Source organism: Ceratotherium simum, chromosome 29 (assembly GCF_057802395.1).
Source record: "Ceratotherium simum simum isolate JZ-2026a chromosome 29, ASM5780239v1, whole genome shotgun sequence".
Classification (NCBI taxonomy): domain Eukaryota; kingdom Metazoa; phylum Chordata; class Mammalia; order Perissodactyla; family Rhinocerotidae; genus Ceratotherium; species Ceratotherium simum.
In genome coordinates, this window is record NC_141928.1 from 3,329,724 (window position 1) to 3,356,069 (window position 26,346).

Here is a 26,346-nt window from a genome sequence, read left to right on the forward strand (position 1 = left end):
GGTCTAACCAGGGAAACCACTCTCCATAATAAAGCTCAGGGTAAGGCATCTGTACTAGCATCTAGTGAGCACTCGATGACAAACACGTCTGCACCATCACCATCATCACCATCACACCACCATCATCGTCATCACAATCATCATCAGCATCACCATCGTCATCTTCTTCACCGCCACCATCATCATGATTATCACCATGACCATCACATCACTCACCATCATCATCTTCGCTGCCACCATCATCATCACCATCATCGTCATCACAACCATCATCAGCATCACCATCACCACCATCACCATCATCACCACCACCACCATCGCCATCATCATCACCACCACCATCATTGTCATCACAACCATCATGGCCATCACCATCACCATCCTCATCACCATCACCATGATTATCACCATCACCATATTACCATCATCATCACCATCATCCTCCTCCTCCTCCTCACCACCTGGGCAACCCCCTGACCTGCCCCACAGACGAAAGGCTGAAGCCCAGAGAGGCTGATGGTGACACTAGATGGGTTTGGCCACAAGTAGCAAAAGGAAGGTGTTTCGGGGCTCTGCTGGTCATACTGAGTAGGCCAGGGCTGGTGAGGGGCAGGAGGAAGAACGGGAAGTAGTGCCCAAACTGGCAGCCACCCCAGCCCAGCCCACTCACACACTCCGGGGGTGCTGCAGCTGGAGCCCAGCACTGTGGGGAAGTGGGGAACACAGCCATGAGGACAGGGGTGGCCAGGAAGGGCTCCCTGTGCCCAGCCAGCCCTTCACTGGGCCTGGAAGGTGTTCAAGAAAGAGCTGAGGAGTGATGGCACCAATGCACCAGGGCACTAGGGCCCAGGTCTTTGCAGGAGGCTGTCCCCATGCCCACCTTCCAGAAGCCCACTCTCCACGGACGCCGTGGCCACAGCCCTCACACCAGGCACAGCTACACAGTCAACCAGATGCATCTACGCCACCTTCCCCTCGACTCTGACAGCAGTCGCTGTCATCACCCACCAGGCCAGGGCACTCCAACAGAAGGGGGAGGCACCCTCTGGGGGCACCTTGAGTGCTGAGCTGAGCACTTAACTTAAGCTGAGCAGCACTGTTCAAACCACCAGGGTACAGATGAGGAAACTGAGTCTGGAGCTGCATCCACTTCCCAGCTCTTTACAGCTTATTGAAACATGTAGGGGGCGGGAGACACACCCTGGCCAGGCACCTGGGAGGTGGGGGCCAGACTCCCGCCACAGCCCTGTCTCTCTGGCCCAGCCTCCTGGCTGTCAGGCCCCCTCCTCCCCAGGCCACGCGGTGTGCACTTGGGTGCTACAAGAAGACCTCGCAGGCTGCTCACGGCTTCAGGATAACCAGGGCCTGCTGCACAGACCCTTCCCTCCTGGCTCCGTCCTGCACACCCCAAACGCTGGCTCAGGACATGCCAACTCCCCACCTTTCCCTTCCCTCTTCTCCTTGACCCCAGGGCCTCCGAAACCTCGGGCCAGGGCCAGTTTTTCAGGAGAAGCGAGGTGACTACAGGCAGAGCCGCCCCTGATGAGAACCAACAGGCAGACCTGTCCTTAGAAGCCTGGGGAGGTGGCAGGGGTGTCAGGGCTGGTGATGACTAGGCAGTGGCCATGGAACTCAGAGACCCAGCCTGGAGTGCTCAGCCCAGGGCCAGGTTCCCACACCCCGTGCTGTTTCTCCATCCACCCAACAAGCAGAAACCTCACCAGATGCAGGCCACATGGCTATCACCTGGGCCCCCAAATCTGAGGCTGGAGCTCCAAGGCACCTGATTTTACCAAAGGACCCCACAGCCCTCCACCCCAGAGAAGGCTGGAGGGCAACAAGGCTTCAGACGGCCCAGTGATCAGGGACCTGCCCATCCCAGGGACCCAGAGGGGAGGACAGCCCGGCCCAGCCGGCACACAGTACGGAGTCAGGAGAGCGCAGTGGCAGGCGGTGCCCAGCTCAGTCCCATCCAGCCACGCCGCCTCTCAGTTGGTCCCCAGAAAGGCGCCCCCACCAGAGGAGCTGCTGGGTGGAGGCGGGGGCAGGGCCACCTGCCCAAAAAGATGCCAAGGGGCCCTGGAGAGTCCCCAGAGCTGGTTTCCAGCCCCGTGGCCAGAGGCCCTCAGCAGGTCGGCCAGCACCCCTTGCATGGCCACCCCCTCCCGGGCACAGCAGGTGCACCGCCCGGATCTGCTGCCGGACAGATGGGCCACGCCTCCTGCTCAGCAGCCTAGCACGTGCTACCCAGTGGAGAGGCCAGGGAGGGTAGCAGTCGACCCCCCAGGCCTGCTGGAATCCCTAGGCAAGGAGGCACAGGCACAGAAAGGGGTGACAAAAGGGAGCAGCCACAGAGGAGCTGGGAGGCAGGCATGGTTAACCTGCCTGTGACGCTGTCACCCTCTGGCCTCTGCAGAATGGAGACTCCCGTACCCCGGGCCCACCATGCGCGGTGGGTGGTAAAGCCTCGCTGAAGACAAGGAGAGTCCCTAATGCACAGATGAGTCCGGGCAGCAGCATCTAGGACGCATCCGCCCCGCGCTAGCCATGATTACAGGGGCCCTCAGAACCTCCGACTCGGAGCTGCTCCTCTGTCCACCCTGCAGATGAAGAAAGGGGTCTGGAGGGAGAGGGGCTTCCCAGGCCAGAGCTAGAGCTGCCTGGCCAGGACCAGGGCCCGACTTTCTGCCCCTCGTGCTCCCAACACACTCTACCCTCACAGAGACACCCCCACGGCCAGCGGGATGGCCAGGCACAAGGTTCCAGGCAGGGACCTGGGGTGCCTGGCAGTGACGCCCGCCGTGGGGATGGACGGAAGCTGCAGCAGGCTCACCTGTCTGAGGCCAGGCGGGGGCCCTGGGCACCACGGCCTCCCCTCCAGGTGGTCCCCCTGAACTGTCCCCAGCACCTCCGTGGTGCCTGCCCAGACGGAGGGCAGGGGGAATTCCTGGTGAAAGCCCGCCTGCTCCACGGCCGCTTGGGGGGCAAAGGGGCCCCGAGCCTGCGGGCTGGCAAGGCAGTTTCTCTTCAACAGGAAAAGAACGATTCTTGTTTCATTTTGAGCCTGGCTGTTCTTGCCGGCTCAGAGGCCCGCCGCCCGCTGCTCTCTCGTGGAACGCCTGTGCCTTCCACCCCCCACCCCGGCTGTTTTTCTCTCTAGATTTCATTTGCATCCCCCCGCCCCGGCTTATGGAACACAATCGCAGATGCTCAGGTCGAAGCTCACCTGCACCCCAGCCACCCACGGTGGAGTGTGGGGGGCTCCATGCCAGGCGGCCGGCAAGTCAGAGCATTCGGGGATGGTCAGGGAGAGGGGACACTTCGGGCACAGCTCCTCTGGGTGCGGCATGGGCTGGCCTGTCCTGGGGACGGCCCCAAGTCCTCCCACTGCCCGTTGAGCATCGTCATTTCGGGGACATGGGCCCGGATGCTCAGAGCCTCCACAGTGTGGTCGCCCAGGGCCACGTGGTGGGTGGGGCAGAGGCTAAGCCGGGAGTCCCGGGAGGGCAGAGCATCCGCCCAGCTCCCAAGAGGTTCACGGAGAGCTTTCCAAGACCCCCAGTGCCATGAGCCGTGAGCCCTGGCCCACACGGCGTCCTCCCCTTGGCAGAGGCTCACCCACGCCACACTGACTCAGCCGGCAGCCCCAGGTGGGTACCCGCAGTGTGCGGGGGCCCAGCCGGCGGGGGCCTCTGCAGACCAGAGACAGGGCCTCGCCCGTGAGACAGACCGAGAACAGGACATCCGCCCACTGGAGCGGGGCTTCCCCATCCCAGCCACAGCGAGGGCGCCTCCCCTCAGCAGGGCGGGGGCCTCCAGCGGGGCTCACCTGGACCAGCACAGACCCGATCTCCCCTCCCCAACCACTCACCCCTACTGCACCCAGAGCAGCCTCTTCAAAGTTCAGCACAGCCCCCTGACCCCACCCCACGGACAGCCCTGCCGGCTCTTCACTGGTCAGGGGAGACTCCCCTTGCAGGGCAGCCCCTGGACCCACACAGGCTGAGCCTCTGAAACCCCCCACTGCCATGTCCCGCCGTACTGGCTCAGTTTGGGGCCCACAACGCTGATGGGACTGATTCCCAAGCTGAGACCTGATACCCCACCCAGCCACCCTTCGGGGACCTACTGTGTGCCAGGCTCTGCCCTCCCCCTCCCACTCTGGGTCCCCAGTGGACACAGGGACAGGGGAAGGGGCTCCACTCTGCACGGGGGACACAGAGGCCCAGCAGACCAGGAGGCAGCTGCATGAGCACAGGCCCAGGGCCAGCTGACCCCTGAACCTCCACTCCCATCCTCACGAAGCATCAAACCATGTCCCCAAGTCTCTGACCTAAGGCCTCACTCCTGACACACCTGGGCGGCGGCCAGGAGGCCATGGAGCGGGACAACCCTCACCGCCCAACCAGCACTTCTCAGGGGCTGCCGTGATGGCAGAGGGGACAAGCCGGCTGACCCTGCAGACATGAGGGTGACGGGACAGGCCGTGTCCATGTCCTGCGGCCCCTGCCCCAAGAACCTGGGATGGGGCTGCAGCAAGTACCCACATGGTGCCCAGCCTGAGCATCCAGTCCACAGGGCCTCCAGGCAGACGGGGGGATGGACAGACCAACAGAGAGCCCAGGAGAGCCTCTCTCTTTGGCCTGGATGACCACGACCTCCATCTGCGCAGCACTGCCCACCAGGAGTGCCCCACCAGCCCCTCTGTACAGATGAGAACCTCAACTGGCCAACCTCAGATCTGGCCCCAGTCAGCTCAGCACACCCTCCCCAAGGCCGTCACTCAGTCACCGCCAGAACCTCCTATGGCTCTTCACTACATCCCCCAAACTCCAAAGCCCCTGGCCCACCCCAGAGACCCGAGCCAGGCCCCCTGGCTCCCCAGCACTCCTGCCTTCTTTGCTCTGGCCGCCTGGGGCCGGGGTCTCTGCCCTTGTAGTCCCTGCCCCAGTGCCCCTTTCTGGCCCTCTCAGCCTCACCAATGTCCACTTCTCCAGGTCCCACGAGCAACCCCCTAGGTGGCCAAGGCCAGGGTCAAGGTTGGGGAGGCAATCTGGGGAAAGTATGTTCCCACTGCTCGCTCCTGTCCTTGGGAATATCTGCAAATACATTCCATGAACTACGAACAACGTGCATTTTTGAATGCCCAGGGGGTGGGGAGAGGGGGCAGGACTGGGGGCCGTCCACCGCAGGACCAGTCAGGTGACCGACAAGTGCTCCCAGTGGCAGGGCCACGTCGAGGGGTCCCGGTGACCAGACCCCTGCCCTGGGGGACTGGAGCTCAGTGAGGCCCAGCTACCAGGGCGGGGGCAGCACAGACGCCTGGGGGAACAAGCAGGGCAGGCCACAGCCTCCAGCCCTCCGCCCTCCAGAGAGAGTGGGGATCCTTCCAAGGCTTCAAACCCACCCCAATTCCCAAAGCCCACAGCATTATGAACAGGTAGTTCGTGGAGGGGCAGCCCCCGCTGAGTGGGGACAGGGGCTGGGTCCCTCCAGAGCACAGCCAGCCTGCCGGACGCCTGGGTGACCCTCAGCACTTGGCCCTGCCGGCACTCAGATGTCACCTGGACCACCAGAGAAAGGACAGAGCAGTACAACCTCACTCCAGAGGTCTCAAGGGGAACCCCTCACATATCCAGACCCAGAAGACCGCAGACCCAGACACAGAAGACCCCAGGAAAGAGCAGGGAGCCTGATGGCCTCAGAACAGCTACCGTCCTCTCCAGAGGCTGAACCGCTTCCCGCGTGTGCCGCCCAGAGACACCCTTGCTCAGAGCGCATGGACTCCACTTCACACACAGCGCTGACAGGCCACCCTGGAGGATTCCCCAGAGACTAGATAACCATAAAGAGCTAAAGGTGGCAGCAAGAGATGATAGGCAGGGGGCAATGCGAGAAGAGTAGAAATCAAACAAACACCTGGCAGCCGGGAGCACATTCTACGCAGAGAAATCAGAGCCCCTGCCCGTGTCTCCTGCATGTGGCCTGAACAGTGTTACCCAGTTACCCGCAGAGAAGATAGTCAGCGAGCCGTGCACAACACTGAGAATGCCTGGCCCAGCCACCAAGTGCCCACGGCAACCACGCACCACACACACACACACACACACACACACATACACACCCCCCCCAAACACGGTGCTAACGCATCCCCACCCTCCGTGTAAGACCACAGAGCAGGGCATAACGGCCCGGGACCTTTTCTGTAGAAAAGTAATTTGATATGATTTTAAAGGTTCTGTCAGATCAAGAGACAAGGTGACCTGGAAAATTCTCTTCCTGCCCCCATGTTACAGATAAAAAAACCAAAGCTGAGAGCTGAAGAGGCCTGTCTGTGGTCACGTGTGGTGGGGACCAAGGACATGCGTGCAGCTCCTGCACTCGAGGAAGGGGGGCCAGAGGGACATGAACCCAAACCCCACCGACACCTCTACACAGGAAGACTGAAGCCCGATCCACGTGCCGGAGGGTTCTTGGCTGCAGGAGGACGGGGCCTTCAAGAAACCTTGGGCTCACAGACTCAGGCCTGGAGCGAGCCTTTGCGGTCACTCACCCAGGACAGTCAAGCAAGGATGGGGGAAGCTGAGCCCAGAGATGCCCAGCATGGGCTTCAGGCCACCAGCAGGCCAGGGCCGGCCCCAGGTGGAGCGTTCAGGGTGGGCACACCCTGTGTCCCTAAATTCCTGACAGAGCAGGATGCAGCAAAGGACATGGCAAGGGCAGGTGGCCCCCAGTCAAGACAGCACGGTGCCCAGTGGCAGGTTCTCTTATTTCAGGTTCCAGCTCCCGAACTAAGTGGTTCCCAGAGACTGCCCAACGTAGCCTCGCCTGGCATCCACCACTGTCCACACGGCGCACGGGAGGCCAGACCACAGCCCCAACACAGACATGCCGGTGAGGAGCCCTAGGCGTTAAGGGCTAAATGTTCACAAATTGCATAAGGACTTTAAAAGGCCTGGAAGAGACATGGGGTCTGAGCTCTCACCCCGGCCGGCCAGGTCTAGTTTGAGTCCCTCCCCTGAGCCACTGTGTGACCCTGGGAAAGCCACTTCACATCTCTGAGCTTCAGTTTCCCCTGGAACCTGGGCACAAGACAGTGAGTCCTCCTCGGGACATCTGCAAAGGTAAGTGAGTGACCCCCACAGACCTCGGCACAGCGTGAGGGCACTCAGACGTCCCTATGACCAACCCGAAGGGAAAGAGGACATGAGCCGGGACAAGTGCTCAGGAGCCGGCACAACAAGGCTAGATGGGACCCACTGGGACTCCTGCCCCTCATCTCCCCACCCAGAGGCGCAACCAGCCACCCACAGGCCTCCTCTCCACACACACCCACACTCAGCCACCAGGAGCCGGAGCCGAGACCCAGGGGCATCAGTCTGGGGACATTTGTTTGTCCCAGGACGGCTCCAAGCAGCCCACGCCTCCTGCAGCCCCCTTGCAGGGTGTCTGCGGCTCTGAGCACGGATGTTCCCAATCCTAAACCCAGGAGGGTGGGCCGGGTCCACTGCACCCCTCCAGCTAGCCAAGTCCCCACTGTCCCCAGCCTCAGTTTCCTCATCTGTAAAAGGGGAGTGAGCCAAACCTCGAGAGCCCTCCACAGAGTCTCGAGGCAAGGAGAGAGAAGAATGGCCACTCTCCCCACCCCACCCCAGAACCCACTGGCCCAGACACCCAGGGCAGGCCAGAGCCCAGGGGTCCTGGCCTCAGGCTGTGGGGTCTGGCAGACCTGGGACCCCTGCGACAGCCGTGCCCATGTGACCTCAGACAAGTCACCTCTGTGTGCTCATCTGTGGGAAGGAGCTGACAGACAGCCTGGGAGAGCGGTGGCAAGAATCAGGACACGAACAAGACGCCCTCAGCACGACCAGCACCACGCGTGTGTTCAGCAGCCGTGGCCGGGCATTAGAAAGGCACGCTCCGGGGAGATGCCAGGGCCCAGCACCTGGCCTGGGCTCTCCTCAGCTGGGCCCCCAGGCAGACTTGCCATGAGCTCCACACCCCGTAGGCAAGACCCCAGCACCCTCCCAGACCATGCTGCCCCCAGTGGCCACCAATCCCGGCTCTCACCTGCCAGCCACCTGTGGTCCCCTGCCCGCCAGGCCAGGCCACCTCCTGAAAGAGAGGCCAGGAGGTGCAGCCTCATGGCGAGTGCGGAAGAGAGGTCCCACCACGGGGGCGGCCCCATCAGCCCCCGGCCTGCCGGCTCGGGGTCCCACAGCCTCCGGGGATGCAGCGTGGCAGCTCAGTGAGGGGAGCTGGGAGGGGAAGGAGGCCCAGGAGGACCTGGTGTCCGCGAGGCAGCCGGCAGCTCGTCAGGAGCGAGTGGAGCTCGCGCTGGCCCAGCGGCCGAGTTCCCCTTTCCCAGGGCCCGCCCGGCCCACCACCCTCACCCAGACACCTGTGACCACAGGCGGCTCGCATTGGCCGAAGCCAAGAGCTTCTTGGAAGAGGACAAGGACCCCGGCCTCGTTCCTCAATCTGAGCCTGCAGATGGTGCAGCAGATGGGGCCAGTGCCCGGCTAGGGACTGGGGTAGAGGGAAATAACAAACAGACAGTGGGCAGACCTGAGTTCAGATCTGCTCCACCGCTGACCAGCTGCCTGGCTGCAGGCTAGTAAGGTGACCAGACGGAGCCTGTTTCCCCGTCTGTGTGCTGGTGTGGAGACAGGGCGACGGGGCCCGCTCCCCATACTGTGCCGGCCAGCGCGCCCAGGAGTGCTCCAGCACCCAGACGCACTGTGCTTGTCCTGGCCTGGCCTGGGGTGCGCTGTGGCTGTGGGGGAAGCCCAGGCAGCTGTCATGGGGGCCACATGCCCCCGTCCAGCCTCAGGTCCCCACCACACTGTCCCCCTGCTCCCCAGCAGGAGGCATTCTGTGCACTCAGCCCTGGAGCACCAAGGGCCTGGGAAAAGGGTCCTGCAGGAGGAGGGTCAGCGAAGGTAGAGGCCCCGAGGCCGGAGTCCAGGACAGAACAGGGGTCGCCAGGCCTAGCAGTGCAGAATTCGGAGTGGGGCAGAAGCTTCAGTGCCGGGAGGCATGGGGGAGCAACAGGGAGCCCAGGGCAGGGAGCAGGGCCTGAGCAGGACTGGATGGGCCGCGGGCGGGGCGCTGCCTCGGAGGGTGTCTGCAGGAAGCACAGGGGAAGGAAGCCCTCACGGCTCCCAGCCGCCCTCCTGCCACACAACGGGGTCATTCTTCCGGGGCACAAAATGCCTTTTGTGGCCCATCAACCAACGGCCCAGCCCAGGGCTGGCAGTGGGAGTGGGGGCACGGGGGCCACAGCACACAGCCTTCAGTCCCCCAGTCCCTGCCAGGTCAGTGGGGGGTTCTGAGTCCTCCACTCCCAGGAGGTCTGAGGCCCAATGCACTCTGTCCACAGTGGGCTGCCCTGCCCAGGCTGCAGGGGCCGAGGCTGCCCGCACACTGCCTGCTGCCCATCGCCAACGCTGAGGATGGGCGGCTGAGATGTGGCCCAGGGCTGGAGGGGCAGGAGGACTCTCCCGCGGCGGCCCCCACACATGCCCACGCTGTCTGAGAAGACTTCTGCACTCGGTGGTAGCTGTCGGTCACGCTGGAGGCCTCAAGGCCATGGACCAAAGCCGGCACTGCCCTCACTCGAGCACAAACCCCGCTGCCCACTACAGCCTTGGCACCGTGGGACACAGGCAGGGCCGGGCCAGCCTTGTTTCTCCTGCAGGACTCTTACAGGGAGGGCCAGTGACCTCACACCCAGGCTGAGGGGCCAGCAGGAACCCTGCCCCGGTCTCTTCTCCAGCCCCCTGCCCCGCCCCAGGCCACTCAGCACACCCTACCCCCGTCCGCTCGCACTGCATCCTCCATCTGAAACCCAACTTTCCGTGGGACCCGGGCAGGTCCTTTCCCTCCAGGGACCTCCTGCCCTGCCCGCAAAGGTCCACGCTCACGGGAACCCACTAATTCCCAATTCCCCAGCCTCTCCCGACAACGGGCTGTCCACGTGCCCATAGCCTGTCACATCCTGACCCCGTCCCCAGTCACCGGGGCCCCACGTCATGGCTCGCTGCCCTCTGTACCCCAGACCCAGCCACACAGAGCAGGCACCCCAGGAATGCCTGCCCAGTTTGGGTGGGAGGACGCTGGGGGCAGGCCCCAGGGGTGACACTGCGGGGTGCACGGCCCAGGACTCCCGGCTCTGGGAGCTGTGGGAGATGCTCAACATTTCCTGTGATTCCATTTGGTTCGAGTCTGGGCCATGTGCACATGTTATCGTGTTTTTATAATAATGACACAGACCGCAGCTGCAGAGGCCTAAGCTTAGCAGGACACTGGCCAGACAGTCCCGAGGCCGCCCCTCCCCCGTGTGCGCCCGGATCCCTCAAGCACTCCTCTTCACACCTTCCAGCTCCCTGCTCGTCTGGTTCACTGGCTCGTCGGGACCACCCCACGGATAAGCTCACCCCACGGACAGCGGCATGACGAGGTCCCACCTGGAGTGAGGATCACAGTCCAGCCTACTTCACCCTCGCCCAGCTCATTGAAGGCTTTATTCTCAAGAGGCAAGCCGTGCCAACTCAGCTGTGGCTGGTGGTCAACCGTGACCCCCAGATCCTCCTCAGCTGCCTGAGGGCCTGGCCAGTCAGCCGAAAGCCTGTGCTCGCAGGGCGGGCTGGGAGGTTCCTGTGAGGTCCTCTTGGCCTCACCCCACTGAATCAGCTCATTTGTGCCCAACGAGCCTCATCACCTGAGAGCTAACTCTTGCCTTCGTTAGCAACCAGGTAGGAAAAGGTGCTCAGCACCACCCACGGCTCACCCTCAGCCCCACAGGTGGCAGGCAGGGTCCGGGACTGGGGGGCCACCTCTCAGAGCCAACACAGATTTACTCAGAAGGAGCCCAGCTGACCAGGCACAGGGCCTGTACCACTGGCTGGGTGGGCTCAAAGGTGGTGCAGTCTGGGCGCACATCCCTGCCATGGGCCCCTGTGTGCAGACAGCTGGGGAGGCCTCCTGCAGACCTGGGTGCTCAGATGCGCCAGCCCCCGCCAGCCCCGCCTCCGTGTGTGCACACTAGTCACATCTGTGCGGGTCACGCAGCCCGAGAGCCCAGGCAGCATCAGGCCAGCCCCAGGCACGGCCAGGCGCCTCCTGGTCCCCGCAGGGTCTCCCCAACCAGGCCCTGCCCTGGGCAAAGGCGCTCCAACATTTAGCAAGCGGCGAGAATGCGCGGGGCGCTGAGAAGAATCGCGAGCACAGTGTCGGCCGCCTCTGGGTGGGCAGAAAAGTGGGGGTGGGGGGCTGCCCAGCGGGGGGGTGGGACTGGCTGGGACCGGCTCAGGCGTGTCTCTCCCAATCAGCATTTAGCGGCATCATCAGTAGCGTGAGGTTAGCCGTGGTGTGAGTGTTGACAGCACGGAAACTGGAAAACACCGCGGATCAGAGCCCCCACCCTAACCGCTGGGCTGCTCTCTCTGCACCTCAGCTTCCCCCACATGGAACTGGATGGGGTTGGGGCTCCCCCAGCACCCCAGGAATCCCACAGACCTGCTGTTTCTTCCAAGCACAGGGGCCTTTCTCGTCCGGTCCGCTGCCTCTGGTCCGCCTCGCCAGTCCAGACACATCCAAGATGGCGACCCAGGGGTCACCCCTGCGGACGGGTCTGGGGGTCAGCCTTGTGCCGCCCTCTCAAGCCTGCAGCCTGGCCCCTCTCTCCCACCAGCTGCCCCGGACCTGCCCCAGCTCCTGGCCCCCAGGAGGCCCCAGCCCGCCGCAGGCCCACTGCCCGCCCCAGGCCTCGCCCTCCCAGTCAAGGCACTGGAGGCCGGAGCCTGGGCCCGGGCAAAAGCAAACACCCCAACCTCAGCTTCCTTCCTCCCCGCACGCAGCTGGCAGCGAGGGAACGGGAGGCACCAGGCCCGCCGGCGGTTACCTGCGGCCCCAGCGCTGCCCCGCGGCTCAGCCTGCTGCCCCCTCCCTCTCACTCACATCCTGGGGGGGACTGGGGGTCAGGGTGGGGGTCGGCACAGAGACCAAGGGCCACCATGAGGCCAGTAGCCTCTCCCGCACTCCGGGGTCTGGGGGCAGAGGGCGAAGAGGGGAGGAGGGGCCACGGGGGACCCTCTGACAGCCTGACGGTGGGCACGCATGGCCGTCTCTGTCACCTCCTCATGAGACCTACTGTGCGCCAGGCCCCAGACAGAGGCACTGCCTCCCTTCTAGTCATCCGACAAGCAAAGGACTCCAGGGAGGTCAGGGGCTAATTCTAGGCAAAGCCGCCCCTCCAAGCCCTGACCAGGGCAGTGAAGATGGGCAGAGCCAGAGGCCCCCCACCGCAAAAATGTCAGCTTGCAAAAGCCCCGAATTCACACAGGGGTCTCTGTCAATCACTCCCACCAAGACTAGCCCCGCCTTCCTCTCCCAGAGGGACCCTGTGGCCACCTTGGAGGAGGGCAATCTGCCCCATGCAGGCCTCGGTGTCCAGCCCAGCCCAGCCTCCCAGCCCTCCCCAGTTAGTGTGGCCATCGGCCCCTCTCAGCCCCAGCCCTGGCCCTCAGAGCAGGCACGGTCATTCCCTCTGGCTCTTCCTGCCAGGGACACCTCCTCCAGGAAGCCCTTCCTGCCCCCGCCAGACAGAGTAGAAAGGTGCAGACAGGGTCCCGGCCTCGAAAGACCCCCTCAGAGCACTCAGCCCAGCCCTGTAGGTGCGGTCTGAGCCCACTGCCCGAGACTGCAGGTCATCCCTGGACCCCAGCCCCCAGCCCAGGCTGGTCACCACTCCCAGCCACGCTGTCTCTTCAAAGCTCTGCAGCCTGTGACCTGCTCCAGCTGCCCCCACCTCCCCCAGGACCTCCGTGACTAGCCCAGCGCACACGGCTGTCATTCCTCACGGTGGTGCCCACACTGGCCCTCCCAAGGGCAGGAGCCTTCCCATTTCCAGATGCAGCACTGAGACTCAGACCTGCACACAGTGCCCCGTGCACGGTGCCCGGCTCACAGGTCTGACAAGCGGCTGACTCCTTGCCCTGCACCACTCCGCCCAGTGGGGGCACACAAAGCTCCCGGCCCCCTCCACGCCCCCGCAGCGGGGTGCACACACCCCACTCCCTCTCGACTCTCCCCCGCAGTGGGGCCACACACACACTCCCATCCCCTGCTGGGGCTTGCTGTCTCTGCCGCCAAGTGGGCAGGGACGTGCTGACCCTCGGTAAGAGGTGGGGCTGCTGTCTTCCTCACAACTCCTCAGCTCCAACCCCCTGACCCCAGGACTGGCGGCCCTGAAGCCCCATGGAGGCCCTTCCTCTGGCCTCTGACCCCTGCCAAAACCTGGGTGCAAGGGGTCTGTGGAAGGTGCTCGGCGAGACTCGGCGGCCCGGGTTATCCGCAGCCAGACAGGAACGGGACAGCAGGGTCAGCAGCCGTGGGGCACAGGCACAGGAGGGCCAGGGTCTGGCCTGCAGGCGCTGAGCCAGTGCGGAGGGCGGCCCCTTCAGACTGGCCACACCACCTCGTCTGCTCCCTGGACATCCAGGGACACTGAGCCACCCAACCCCGGGGTCTGGACTCTGTGTCCATCTGCCTGCCCACCTTCATCTCCTCCCCTTCCAGGGGGTGTTCTATCCCCTTCAAAGACGGAGCTGGAGCAACATCTGCTCCTTCTAGAGCACTGACCCAGGGAGGCGCCCGGTCCACAGCCTGGGCCTCCAGCAGGAGAGCCTGGTGGGAGGCCGGGTCTCGGAGACCCCAACCCCTGATCTGGTCCAGTCCCCGTTCTCTGGGAGGCAGAGGGCAGGTGCCCCCCTCCCTAACCGCTCCCCCCGTTCCCCCGTGCCAGGGCAGGTCCCCACGCCAGGCCAGTGGCGTGCCTCAGCACGTCAACCCGCAGCCGGGCCCTGCTGCCCCCACTCCCAGCACCGGCGTGACTCACAAGGCCGGCACGTCGCCTTCGGCCCCCACCAGGCGGCCGCCCTGAACACACACACCTGTCCAGACTTGATGCCTGCGGACAGCAGGGCGGGCCTGGGATCCAGGTGTCCCCAACGCTGTGGGCCAGCCAGGCACTGCGCCGCAGAGGGTCTCCCAGGAAGGGCCCAGGAAATGCGGCCCCTGCAGGGCTGGGGACCCGATCCCAAAGGCCCAAGGGCCCAGGGAGCTCAGATAGGGCCCGCCCCCTCGAGTCACCTAGCCCAGACGCCAGCAGGCTGACGAACCGGGGAGGGCGCTGGACCCTCCAAAGGCCTGGGGCCACTGCTCCTCCCCATGTGAGGCTGGGCTTCACCCAGGGAGGCCAGGTAGGCCAAGGGGCCCCAGTCCCCTACACAGCACAGGCCTCTGCGTCTCGGTCTCCAGTGGGGCCACGCAGGAAAGCCCACCGCGAGGAAGGGCTCGGCCAGGGCCTTGCTTCTGCTCAAGGCAGAGGTCTCAGCTATCAATCAGGAGTGTCTTGTCACCTCCTGGGAACAAAGTGGGGCGAGAAGGGGTGACAAGCAGGAGGGCGAGGCCCTGCCAGCAGTTGGAGGAGCACGGGAAACACTTCTGTGTCAGAGCGGGCTTCACACAGAAGGGCCACTGGGCAGCAATGTCCACCACCCTGACTCACCACCCCGGGGCAGGGCCCTCCTCAGACACCCCGGGCCCCCCCGACCACGGCCAGAGAGCAAGGGAGGCCCCGTGCCAGGATCTCCCCAGGAGCCACGGTGCTGGGCACCCAGCTCAGGGCAGCCTGCACTCCCTGCACCCCGGCGCACGACTCCTCGTTCCCTCAGCAGCAAGAGGCAGACCCGAGCCCACCCTCGGGGAGCCCTCAGGAAGTGGGGAGATACCCGGAGGGCAGGCGCCTCACCTGGTGCAGGTGAACGGACGCAGGGTCTGAAGGGGAAATAAAGGCAGAGGGACCAGCAAGAGCACAGCAAGGACAAGCAGGAAGGAGAGGAAACAGCATGAGGTCCAGACCCGCTGCACAGAGGAGGGTGCGGGGCAGAGCCAGTGAGCCGGGAGGGGCCCGAGTCTGGGCCGGATCCCAGGAGCTGTGTCAGCAGGAGAGCGATCCCACTCGGCGGTAACCAGGTTTGCTGACTGACTGGAGGAGGGATGGCAGCACAAGCCCCACCCCCACCCCCACCCGCACCGGAGGGAGGCAGAGGGGCTCACGGCCCCACACGAGGACAGAAGCAGGCCTCTCTTCCGGGCACAGGATGGAGCAGGACAATCCGACTCGAGGAAACAAAACAAAGTCCCAGCCAAGGGCGGCCTGGCTCCCACCCTGCGCTCAGCTGGAGGGGCTCAGGCAGGCGGGTGGATGGGGGCCAGGAGGGCCGCCTGAGGGCAGGATCTCCACTGGACTCCCGGAGGCAGACGGACGCACGGTCAGGCCGGGGCGCCTCCGGGATCCAGAGCCCGCGGTGTGCAGGGAAGCGCTCCCGCGGCACACCCAGCTCTGGGGCGGAGCAGCTGGCGGGGCGGGCACGCGGGTCCCCAGGCTCCCACCCACTGGCTGGTGAACCATGGTCCCCAGCCAGCTAGCGAGGCGGAGAGAGCTGCCACCTCACACCTGGCCCCAGGCACTGCCATGGTCTGGCTGGGGATCGACGGCCCCCCCAGGACAGCTCGATGGGGACAGGTACCAGGGCCTGTTCTCTGGGCGCCCCAGAGCCCGGCTCCGAGCAAATAAACCAGCAAGCATCCTCATCTGCCTCCAAGCCACAGACCCCCACGGGCGCAGGCCACCTCTTCTCCCCTCTCCCCCTTCCGGAGACAGGACTGTGCGGCCCCTCGGGAGACAAGGGTTACACCAACTGGGGGCTAGGAACCCACACACAGGCGAGGGGCCAGGGTCCCGGTGCGGGGCCCTCAACACAGCCATCACACACCTACACCCGCCGGCGGCCCGGCTCCAACGCAGCCACAGCCGACGGAGAACACAGTTTTCTCCCCGTGTTGACAGCTCCCGGCCCCGAACAGGCCCCTGAAACGCCCAGGGTGGCCTGGCACCCTCAGCACCCTGGAGCCCAGGGCCTCACCTGGACTCTACCCGCCCCCTCCGGACCTTCCCAGAACTCAGCGGCGGCTGCTGGCTTCCTGCAGAGCGCTCTTAACCCCAAACATGGGCAGCGTAAAGCCCGCTCGCCACCCACGGCACCGCCATCGGCCACGGTGGCCACCATTTGGGAGGCCAGCGTAGAGGCAGGACCATGGGGCGTCAACCCCTGACACCTCCCGGCCCTGCCCAGCCCCAGGCTGGCCCTGCCACCCGGCATTCTCTCAGCCCCACAGGGGCCTCACTCGCACCTATCCCCTCCCCACCACCCCCTCCCCAGACCTGAGGGGGCAGGACAGCCTCCTGGGGACATGAGTGGGGCTGGGCAGCAGGAGGCTGTGACGGATTCAAAGACACACACACAGAGAATTAACAAAAGGGGAGAAATCAGACTCCAGGATACAGATTTTAAGTCTCTGGAGGAACAGGGTGCTCCTCACTCCCCCCAAAATCCAACACAAGGTGGGGATGGCGTCTCGGCCCAGGCCCACCAGGCACTCAACGCCTGGGCCTTCGTCCCACCATTGACGAGATCGGAGTCGGGCTTCCCACGGGTGTAACAAGGGTGTGAAGCACCGAGGCAGAACCTGGACACCCCTGGGAAAACCGCCACCTCCGACCATGCTCCCCGCGTGGCAGCCGCTCCCAGGCTACGACCCTGGAGAACGGAGCGTGGGAGAGCAGCCACGGGGCATCAGTCTGGCTGGCCCCAGGCCAGCGACACACAACTATGAATTAACAGGGCCCATTCACACGGTGAACCTGACACAGAGCAGAGACCTGCCTCCTAGGACGAAAGGAAGACATGGACGCATCTCCAGCACTGCTCACACTGCCTGGGAGCTCCCGAGAAGGGAGGGCGGGGCTCCCCTGGCCCACAGCTCAGAAGCAGCAAGTCTGAGGCTCCAACGCCCACCGGGTCCCAGAGGCTCAGCCAGATTGGCCACGGTCCCTGTTCCCCAGCGCCAGCCCTTCACTAGGCTCACCAGTAGGCCAGGGGCCGCAGGGCCAGCAGGAGGACCCACATGGCTCAGGTCAGGAACAGTGGCAGGGAGCCTGCCGAGGACGAAGGGAGGGTGTGAGGCCACAGACGCACAGACCATGCTCTGCCCGGAGCCCACCCATCTGGCCAGCTGGGAAGTAAATGTGTCCTGCGCTGGCCCACGCTAGCCCTCCACGGGCCCAGAGACCCCAGGGCCTTTGTCCCCTCGCTGCAGCTCCCCACCTCCCTTGGACCCCACAGCCCACACAGGCCCCGCCAGCTCCCTAGCGCCCAGACCTATCGCTGGTCTCAGGTGCCGGGAGTCAGACAGGTGCCTCCCCAAGCCCTGCATCTACGAGTGGGAAAAAGGCGCCTGCCCGACGCCCCTACGTCCACCTGTCAGTGCCACGTGAGGAGGACGCTCAGCGTGCTCTGATCATCCTCAACGCCTGGGACCCTGCGCTGGGCACTTTAGAACACAGACATCTTCCAGCTCTTCCAAAAACCGTACAAGCACCACTGTCTTTTTACAGAAGGGAAACTGAGGCTCAAAGGCACAAAGTTCAACCTGCCCAAGGCCACACAGCTGGCTGGTCAGTGGCAGACAAGACCGGGACCCAGGGCTGCCTGGGCCCGAGGTGCAGGGCGAGGGTGGGGGAGGCCAGAGGAGCGGGGCAACCTCAGGGGCACTGGAGGGAACCTCTGCCCCAACAAGGGGACGGAGACCACTTAGGGGTCTCCACGCAGATGGACGGACATCAGCACATACACACCTACACCCCACACACACCCTGCTGGGGCCCAGAAGCTCCTAGAATCTCCCAACCCCGGGCCATGCCCACAGGGTGGTGGGTGCTGCTTGAGGCGCAGGAGGGTGGTGACCAGAGCAGGACCCCGGGTCCTGGGGCCAAAGTCTCCGAGAACGCGCCGGTTCTCTCCTCCTCTGGCGTGGAAAAGGCCTGGCCAGTCCCAGCAAGAGGCCAACTTCTTCCTCCCCAAAAACTGGGGAAGGGGGAATCCCAACTTTGACAGAAACCAAAAATCGGCATTCCATCTTTGTCCATAAAATAATAAATACCGAGATACGCTATTATCCAGACATCCGCACGCGGAGGAAGGCCGGGCCACAGCAAAGGCCCGCAGCACTAACCCTGGGCGGGGGCACGCCGTGGCCGGTTTTTACTTCCTCTGTTTGGCGTTGATAACAGAGTTGTAGGGTGGTTGGTTTTGGAGTTCTTTCTTTCTTTGGGGGGTGCTGTTTTACAGAATCTCAGCATCATCCCTGATCAGCCACTTGCACAAACTCTCCCACCAAAAGCACCCTCCTAGCCAAACACAGGTTTGATATTCTCTAAACCCACTGCCGCAGAGTCCTCCACCCTCCCCCAGTGTGAGCTGGAAGGAGCCCCAGGAGGGCTGGGAGCTCCCCGCCCAGCCCCGCGCCCACCGCCCGGCCCATGTCCTCGGCTGTAAGGTGAGCTGGCTGACCCAGCATGGCTCGGCCCAGACTAACACCAGCCCGTCCAAACGGTCCCTGGGCTGACCCCGGGATGAACCGGGGTTTACTCTGGGCCGGGGCCTGCCTGGAAGCCTTCGCCAGCCGCCTAGGACCAACCTCTTGTGGCGTCCCAACCCCAGAGCTCCAGACAGGGCCGAGGCCCACCGGGGGACCCCTCAGCCTCCCTCCAAGAAGCTTGCCCATCTCCCTGACCCTGACCGGGCAGCCAAGTGCCCCGCACCACTGCAATTCTGGAGGCAGGAAGGTCTCCTGGGGTGCCAAGCCAACCACAGCCACAGTAGCACCTCCCGTGCTCCTCCTCACCCGCCCTGGGGGCTCCCACCCCTCCCCACACTGCCCCATGCTCTCTGGGCCTGTCCACTCTCCACCCCCAGCCTTGGGAACTGGATCATTTCCAGGAACCAGCTCTCTCGCCTGTAGTTGCGGACATGCTGTTCCCTGGGCTTGAAACTCCCCCTATCTGTCTCCTGGCTCACTCCAACCCAGGCTCAGTTCAAACAACACCCCCTCCAGGAAGCCCTCCTGATCCTCCTAGCCAGGGCAGAGGCCTCTTCTACTATGTACCCCCAGAGCACTCACCATGCCGCAGGGTGGTCCCAGCCCACTTGTCTGTGCCTGCCAAGGTCTGGGGGCTCCTGAAGGTAGGAACTATAACTGGTTCACTGAGCACCCCTGGGGCCTGGCACACAGCAGGTGCCAAATAAAGACTTACTAAATGGATGGATGGGGTGGGGGTGGGAGAGCTAGCAATGGGTGAACACAGGCTACAGGATTCACCACAGTCCTTAAGAACCAGCTGAGCAAGCACCAAGTTTCAAACAGACCCTAAGGCACTGACAAGCTGTCCAACTCCAAGTAGATTAAGCAACCTCTCTGAGCCTTTAATTCTTCTTCTGCAAAGAGATGTCACATACGAAGGAAGTGGTCAGGAGGCAATGGAAGTGGACGAGTGACCCTGAAGCTGCCCTTTCTCACCCGTCCCCAGAGATGGTGAACAGAGGTGGTGAGGCGCAGGTGGCCCAGAGCTAGCAGACCTGAGTTCGAGTCCTGGCTGCACGACTCACGGCTGGGTGGGGCCCCGGGCATCTGACTCAACCCCGCTGGGTCTAAGAGTCCTTGTCCCCACAAAGGGATGGTGCCCTCGGCTTCAGCCCCCCTCACACATCACACAGAGCGCTCACTAGGGGACACCTGTGTCCCACCGCCCCCATGCTAGGAACAGGCAGATGAGTAAGGCCGGGCCTGCCCAGGGACACCCCATCCAGAGTCAGACGACAGCCTTTCCCGGAGCTGAGAGAGCCCAGTCAGTCAGTGATGCAGCACGAGGAGGAGGGGCACTCTGTCCTGGTGCAGACATCAATCAAGGAAGGCTTCCTGTAGGAGGCACTACTCACCTCCCTCCAGCTACAGCACAGTAGACTCCTACATCCTCCAAACCAACCCCTCGGCTCTCTGTCCACAAGCTGGGAGATAGAAAAGACCTACACACATGCCCACCCCAGGGCAGCCACCACAGCCACAGCCCCAGGGAAGGCGGTAGACAGATGCAGGAACCCCTGGCACCAGGAGGCACCGGGTCCAAGGCCAGCCCCACCTCCCCCAGCCAGGGACCACAGTCAGTGGCGTCGCATCTCGGGGCCGCAGTGTTCTCATCTGGAAAATGGGCTCACAAACCCGCCAGACAGGGCTGTTCTAGGATGACCGGGCGAGCTGAGCATGTGCCCGGCGCCCAGCAGGCCTGGGCTGCTATGGCAGGGAGGCACCGGCCACGACTCCAGCACATGGCAGGTGCCCGACAACCGAGAGCCCCTTCGGAGGTCACTGCTCTTCCCGTGACTGTCATCCCAGCCCGAGTGACAGCGCTCGCTGCCACCGGCTGGAACCCACATGGTCCTCCCACCCCGACCACTGAAACTCCCACCTTACCGAGCGCCTCTCCCAACACCCGCCTCCACATGGGCCCCTGGCTGGGCGGCAGCCTCGCTGTGTGGCCCAGACCCAGCCCCTCACCCTCTCTTGGTGCCTGCTTCCTCATCTATAAGAGACTTGCCCCCAGGCCCCTCCCCTGCTGACAGGCGACGGGCAGACGCCAAAGTAGGGGTGAGGCCTGACCACAGTTCCTAGAAGCCAGGCCCCACCCGGCAGGGGACCTGACAGGGGTCTGCAGCAGTGCGAGGGTGATCCTGAGCTCCTCTCCTCCTCCCCTTCACCCAGAGGGCCTGATTCCAGAAACATCTTCAACCAGCTCCCTGCCCAGGCCAGCAGAGTCCCCTCGGGGATCAGAGAGCCTGGGCTACTCGCCTGAGGTCGCACAGCTCAGAATTGCAGAACCGGATGCCCCCAGCAGGTCACTTGGCCTCTCTGAGCCCTAGTTTCCTCCTCTCAACACTGAGAATGAGAACGCCCACCCCAGGAGGTTAAGGGGAGGGCCCCCTGACCCCTCCAAAGTCAACTGCCTGGAGCACGTGGACAATCGATGAATGTGCAGCCCCCGTGGCCACTGTCTGCCCCCCTGCAGTGCAGGCCCACGAGCCAGACCTCACGCCAGCCAAAGGGAGAGGGGCGCCACCCAGTGCTGCCCAGGGCTCCCTTCTTCCCACCATCTCCTCGAGAGGGGGCGGCCCAGTAGGCCAGGACAGTCCCTCAGAGGGCACAGGGGGCTGGGACCCTTGGCTGCCGCCCTCTGCCACCTGCTCGCTGTGTGCCCACCGGGCTGGCGAGCCGTCCTCGGCCTGCCTCTGCTCCCCCACCCTCCTTCCTGCCCCAAGGCCCAGGTTCAAATCCCACCTTCCACTCCAAAGCCACCTGACCTCTGTAAAACGGGCAGGTCACAAAGACAACATGGGCCCAGAGTAATGTCACCCTGCTCCAGTGTCACGACTCTGCCAGCACCTCGGGCAGCAGGGGGAGGGGAGGAAATGGGGAGCCCGACACCCCAAGAGGGAGGCGCAGGCTGGGCCTGGCACCCAGGCCCCTGACACCCAGTCCTGTGACAGGCTGGCAGGATGTTGGGAAACCCAGGAGCACTTATTTCAACACCGCCCGCCGCGTCAGCGACTGGTTTCAACACGCAGCAGCGCCCGGGCAAGGGCCACTGCCAACTTGTCCACTGCCCGGCGGCCACGCGGGGAGAGGCCGGTCGGGGCACAGGGCTCACGGCCCCCGGGCCCCCCCCGACCTGGGCGACGGCCCTCATCCTCAGGGCACGCAGAGACAAGGGTGGGGCCACCTTGAAGGTGCAAAGGCCACGCCCAGCCTGCTTCCCACTCCCCAGGCCAGGCCGCAGGCCCCGGGAATGGCGGGGACCAGGCCAGAAATGGGCCACCGTGCGGGGCCGTGAACCGGGTTAAGGCTTCCCTGCGGACCTGCAGGGCGAAGCTCGGGGGGAGACAGTGTTCTGGAAAGAGAAAGCGCCCGCGGAGGCCGGGCCTCCTCCCCAGCCCCGGGAGGCCCAGCAAGTGGAGTGGCAGCGGAAGGGGTCCGCCAGGCTCGCCCACAGCCCCGAGTGCCCAGGGCGCCCTGCCCGCCCAGGCCCGGGGGGCCCCTTCGCGGGTCGTCTCCCTGTCCCCACGGCGGCCAGCCAGGTGGAGCAAGCGCGCCCCCACCTCCCAGGCCAGCCGAGCCCGGCCCACGTGCGGCCTGCACGCCTTTGCTGACTTGTAAGCAGAAACAAGAGTGGGCCGGGGACGGCAGCTGCCACTCAAGGGCACCTCGTGCTCCAGGGACATGAGCCCTCACGGCAAGCCCACCCCAGAGAGGAGGAAACCAAGGCCCAGTGAGGGCCAGGGACTCACCCAACGCCACCCCTGGGGGAGCAGGGCAGCAAGAACCCCACCCCAGCCCCACAGCTGGCTGCCCGCACCGGGCCAGCAGGAGGCAGGAGCTTTCGTTGGGGTAGGGGCCCGATGGGGGCGGTGGGCCAACTTTGGAGGTAAATGCCCAGCCCACGTGCCCTCTGCCATGTGTCCCTGGGACGACATGCCCAGGGCCCCAGCACCCGCTGACTCCAGAGCCTGCCCAGGGCCCGCCCAGGGCCCCACACCAGCCGACACCCTCACACTCTCTCTTCAGCTCTGGGGGCTAAGGCTCCCAGCACAGCTGCCCGCTGTTCAGGCCACACGTGGCCTCACCCCAGGCCCTCAGGAGACATCCCACAGGAGTGAGCAGAGGGGACTCTGCCCTGGCCGCTGGCTGCCACCTCCCTCAATGACTGCGGCAACCCCTCAGCCGGCCACCCAGTGGGGCAGCCTCCCCTCTCAGCAGCACCCTCTCCTAGAACGTGCGGCCCAGCGGCATCCACGCTCCCTCTGGCCCTGCCCCTCTGTGGGTTGAGCCTGATGGGCATCCAGCCCCCCAGGTCCTGCCACTGCCAGTTCCCCACCCTGCAGACTCGCCGGGGTCTCCACCACACCATGGGCTCCAAGGGGCCACAATGGTGTCTGGGTGCCCCACCCCTGGTGTCCAGCACAATGCCCAGCCGACTCTCGGGGACAGGCTGGGGGTGACAAAGAAGCACGATTAGAGCTGTCATGCCACCGTTGGCTCTCTGAAATCCCGAAAGGCTCTGCATAGCCAGGCCACATCAAAAGATACAGAATTTCAAATGAGGGGTGACCATGAGCCCCTCACCTCACACCAGATACTGCTGTAGATCTGGGGACACACAGAGAACCCACTGGGGGGACAGAGAGTGAACCAGCACAGAAATAAGGAAGGTAATCACAGGTTCCCGGGCGAGGAGGCCCAGTCTGGGCCCAGTGGCCAGGAAAGGGCTCGTGGAGAGCCGGGGAATGAGAGCAGCCAGGCAGGCAGTCTCCTGCAGGGCGACAGCAGCCCTGCCAGGTCCAGACTCAGGTCTGAGACAACAAAACCCGGTTCCCCCAGGGCCCACTGTGGACGGATGTCACCCAACGCACCCCTCTGGGGCCCTCAAAGATACCTGCGATGGGGACAGATGGTTCTCCTTCCAGTCCCCATATTGGGAGACCAAGGGCCAGATCCCGGCTGCGTCCTGGGGAGTCAGGCAATGGGGCTCCCCCTCCCCCCATGCCCACCCGCCCTGGAGCCCTGCCCCCAGCACCCTACGAGGTCTTGAGACCCAGCAAGACTCCAAAACCTCAGAGGGTCTTGCTTGGCACACTGAGGGGCTGTGAACACCCAGCCCGTCCATTCGGCAGACTAGAGTCAGAAGTCCGGTGTGAGTTCACGTGTCTGAGCGTCTGTGCAGGCGCATGCGTACGTGTGTGACTGCATAAACAACGTGTGTAAGGTTTCAGGTTAAAATGGGCCTTGAACCGGGAGGAGGGGGTGTCTCCACTCAGCCCTGGCCCCCACGCCTCCGAACCACGAGGCTGCAGGAGACAGCAGGGCAGCTTTCGGACAGGACGGGAAGGGGGACGTGCCCGGGGTCACTCAGCTGGAGAGCGCCCTAGCCGCCCCAGGCTGGACCTCGAACCCAGGCCCGTGACTCCAAAATACAGGCAGCCCCGGGTGGGGCCAGGGGTGGGGGGGCTCTCTGGGATGGGGCCCAAAAAGGCCCTCAGAGGTGTGGCATTCATTGTCCCTCACACTAACACATGCACACACATGTGTGCACCACCCACAGAGCGACACACCTGACTGCTCACTCAAAGCAAGACAGATAGCGCTCCAGAACCTTCTGCTGCCTGTGCCTTTTCACTCCACAGGCTGCATCTCACCGCACTGACATGCAGGGGCTGCCGGGCCCCCGGAGAGAAACCCCAGGCCCTCAGGAGCGCCCACACCAGCGCCCAGGGAGAGCAGCTGCCATTTTTCCCAGAAGTGGCCACGCCCGTCAAGCCCTGACCAGCCTCTGCTGAGCCCGTGGGGGCACCGGGGAGCCAGAGCCGGGAGCGGGCAGGGCCAAGTACGCAGGCGTGTCCTCCTCCACCGGGAGGGGGGCTCTCAGGGACGGGCTCGCAGAGCCGAGGCCCAGGGAGAGATTTTGCTTTAAAGCCACCACCTCACGCTGTTCATCTTACGCAGGTGACAATGCGGGGAATGAGCACCTCGGTAACTCTGGAGTGAGAAGGAAGAGATTAAACAGGGGCTGCTGTTCCCCAGGCTGAGGGCCTGGGGCCTCCTCAAGCCCAGGACCCCTTGGCTCAAGCTGGGAAGCACCCCCCCCTCACCCCTCAGATGGTGGAAAGAGTCCCGATGGGGCGGAGGAGACGCCAGGCCCACACCCCCCGCAGCCAGGCTCCCGGGCACCACGGACGCCAGGCGCCCTTTCCGGGCAGCCGGGGCCTGGAGCAGAGCCACACATGCTGGCACCTCCAAGGAGGGCTTCATAATGAAGCGAGCGGTGTTTGTTTAATAACAAATTACCCCGAGCAGGCGGGGAGCGCCTTATCGGCGAGGATCTCCAGCAGGGCTGATACCATCAACTGAAGTCAAGGAGCTCTGGGAACTATTAGCTTAATGAGCAGTTCCTGCAGGGTCAGCAGAACTGCTGGCTGAGCCGGGGCCCGGGAACCAGTGTGGCTGCCAGAGCCCGGCTGAGCGGGTCCTCGGGTGGGGCCTGGTGAGGGAAAGGACCCCGGAGGTGCAAACGAGGTGCCGCAGGACAGCACGGGAGTCGCCCCTCGCAGCTCTCCACGTCCCTGCGCCCCTTGGGGGGCGCATGTGCTCCCACGTGCCCACTGCAGAGCTGGGGCAAGTCGAGGCCTGGGAGGCGACACTCAAGGCAAACCCAACAGCCAGGGCACACTCACAGGCCCACCACACCCTCCTGTCCCCGGCACCCCTAACAGCTTGGCAAAGGGGCCAAGAGCCACCTGGGTTCACATCCCCAGGCAGCTGGTTCCTTGACTGCTCTGTGCCACACACCTTGCCTCCAAGGAGCACAGCCTCCCCAGCCACAGAGGAGCTGGCATTTAGGGGGCAGAGGGCAGTCCCTGGTCCCAGGGCACTGCATGGCCTTGGGCAACGGATCCACCTCTCTGGGCCTCAGGTCCCCACGCAGCCTGTGGACAGTCCCTCTGGGCCCTTCAGACCCTGACACCGTATTTCCAGGTGCAGCAGGAAGACCAGGCAGCTGGAGACGGATTCCCCAGCCCCACCTGGCTCCTCCTGAGGAGGCCGCCCAAGCCTGCTGGTGGCAGATGCTTCTCCCTGCCCTCCCACGGCCAGGCCCTGCCGCGATGCCCCAGGCCGGCCTCGTCCAGCCCGTGGGGGCTCAGGGCAGGGGGCAGCTGTGGCTGATGCTGGGGAGGGGCCTGCTTCCGCTTCCCCGGGGAGCCTGCCACAGCCGTGCGGCTCGGCCCCGACACCGAGGTAACGCGTTCCAGATGTGTGGCCGGCGGAAGACAGGAGCAGCCCGGCACCCTGCTGAGGAAGCTGGAGACGCCTGAGATAACGTGGAATTCCGGAGCCTGTGCCAAGGCCTGTGGACCCGGGAGGGGGCGGCGAGCAGCGCAGGGGAGAGGAGAGACCACTGCCCGTCCCCATGTGTATGCCAGAGACCACCCAGGTGGGACCAATGCTGGAGACACCCCGAGGACCACAGTCCCTCCCCTGGCCAATTCCTCACTGGGGCCCTGGCATCTCGGAGCCTCAGTCCCCCGCCTATGACCAGGCACAGCACCTCTTCCAAGGATGCTGCTGAAGCACTCGGGGCCTGGCCTGAGAGATGCTGACCAGGTGCCAACCCCACCCTGCAGAAAGGAAGAGGTGGAAGCAAGAGCCAGACAAGATCCCACAGTCCTAAGGCTCCACCCAAGACAGAGCAACTCTCCTAGAGGTCGCTCACCTGACCCCTGACCCCCGACCCTCCACCCCACGGGCCACCCACCAGCTCACGCAGAGGGCCCAGCT

General features: G+C 64.4%; 1 protein-coding gene across 3 annotated transcripts in view; it reads right to left on the reverse strand.

Moving 5' to 3' along the window:
• RXRA (retinoid X receptor alpha) overlaps positions 1 to 26,346 on the reverse strand; it is a 105,525-nt gene that overhangs the window by 38,027 nt on the left and 41,152 nt on the right. The window contains exon 1 of one of the 3 annotated variants that reach the window (XM_087418825.1): positions 20,437 to 20,455. The exons of 1 other annotated variant lie outside the window; for it this stretch is intronic. The gene's annotated coding sequence lies outside the window, so the exon portion shown is untranslated. Of the gene's footprint in view, positions 1 to 11,520; positions 11,539 to 20,436; positions 20,456 to 26,346 lie in introns of those variants that run through there. One more of the 3 variants, XM_087418826.1, reaches the window with a different exon arrangement.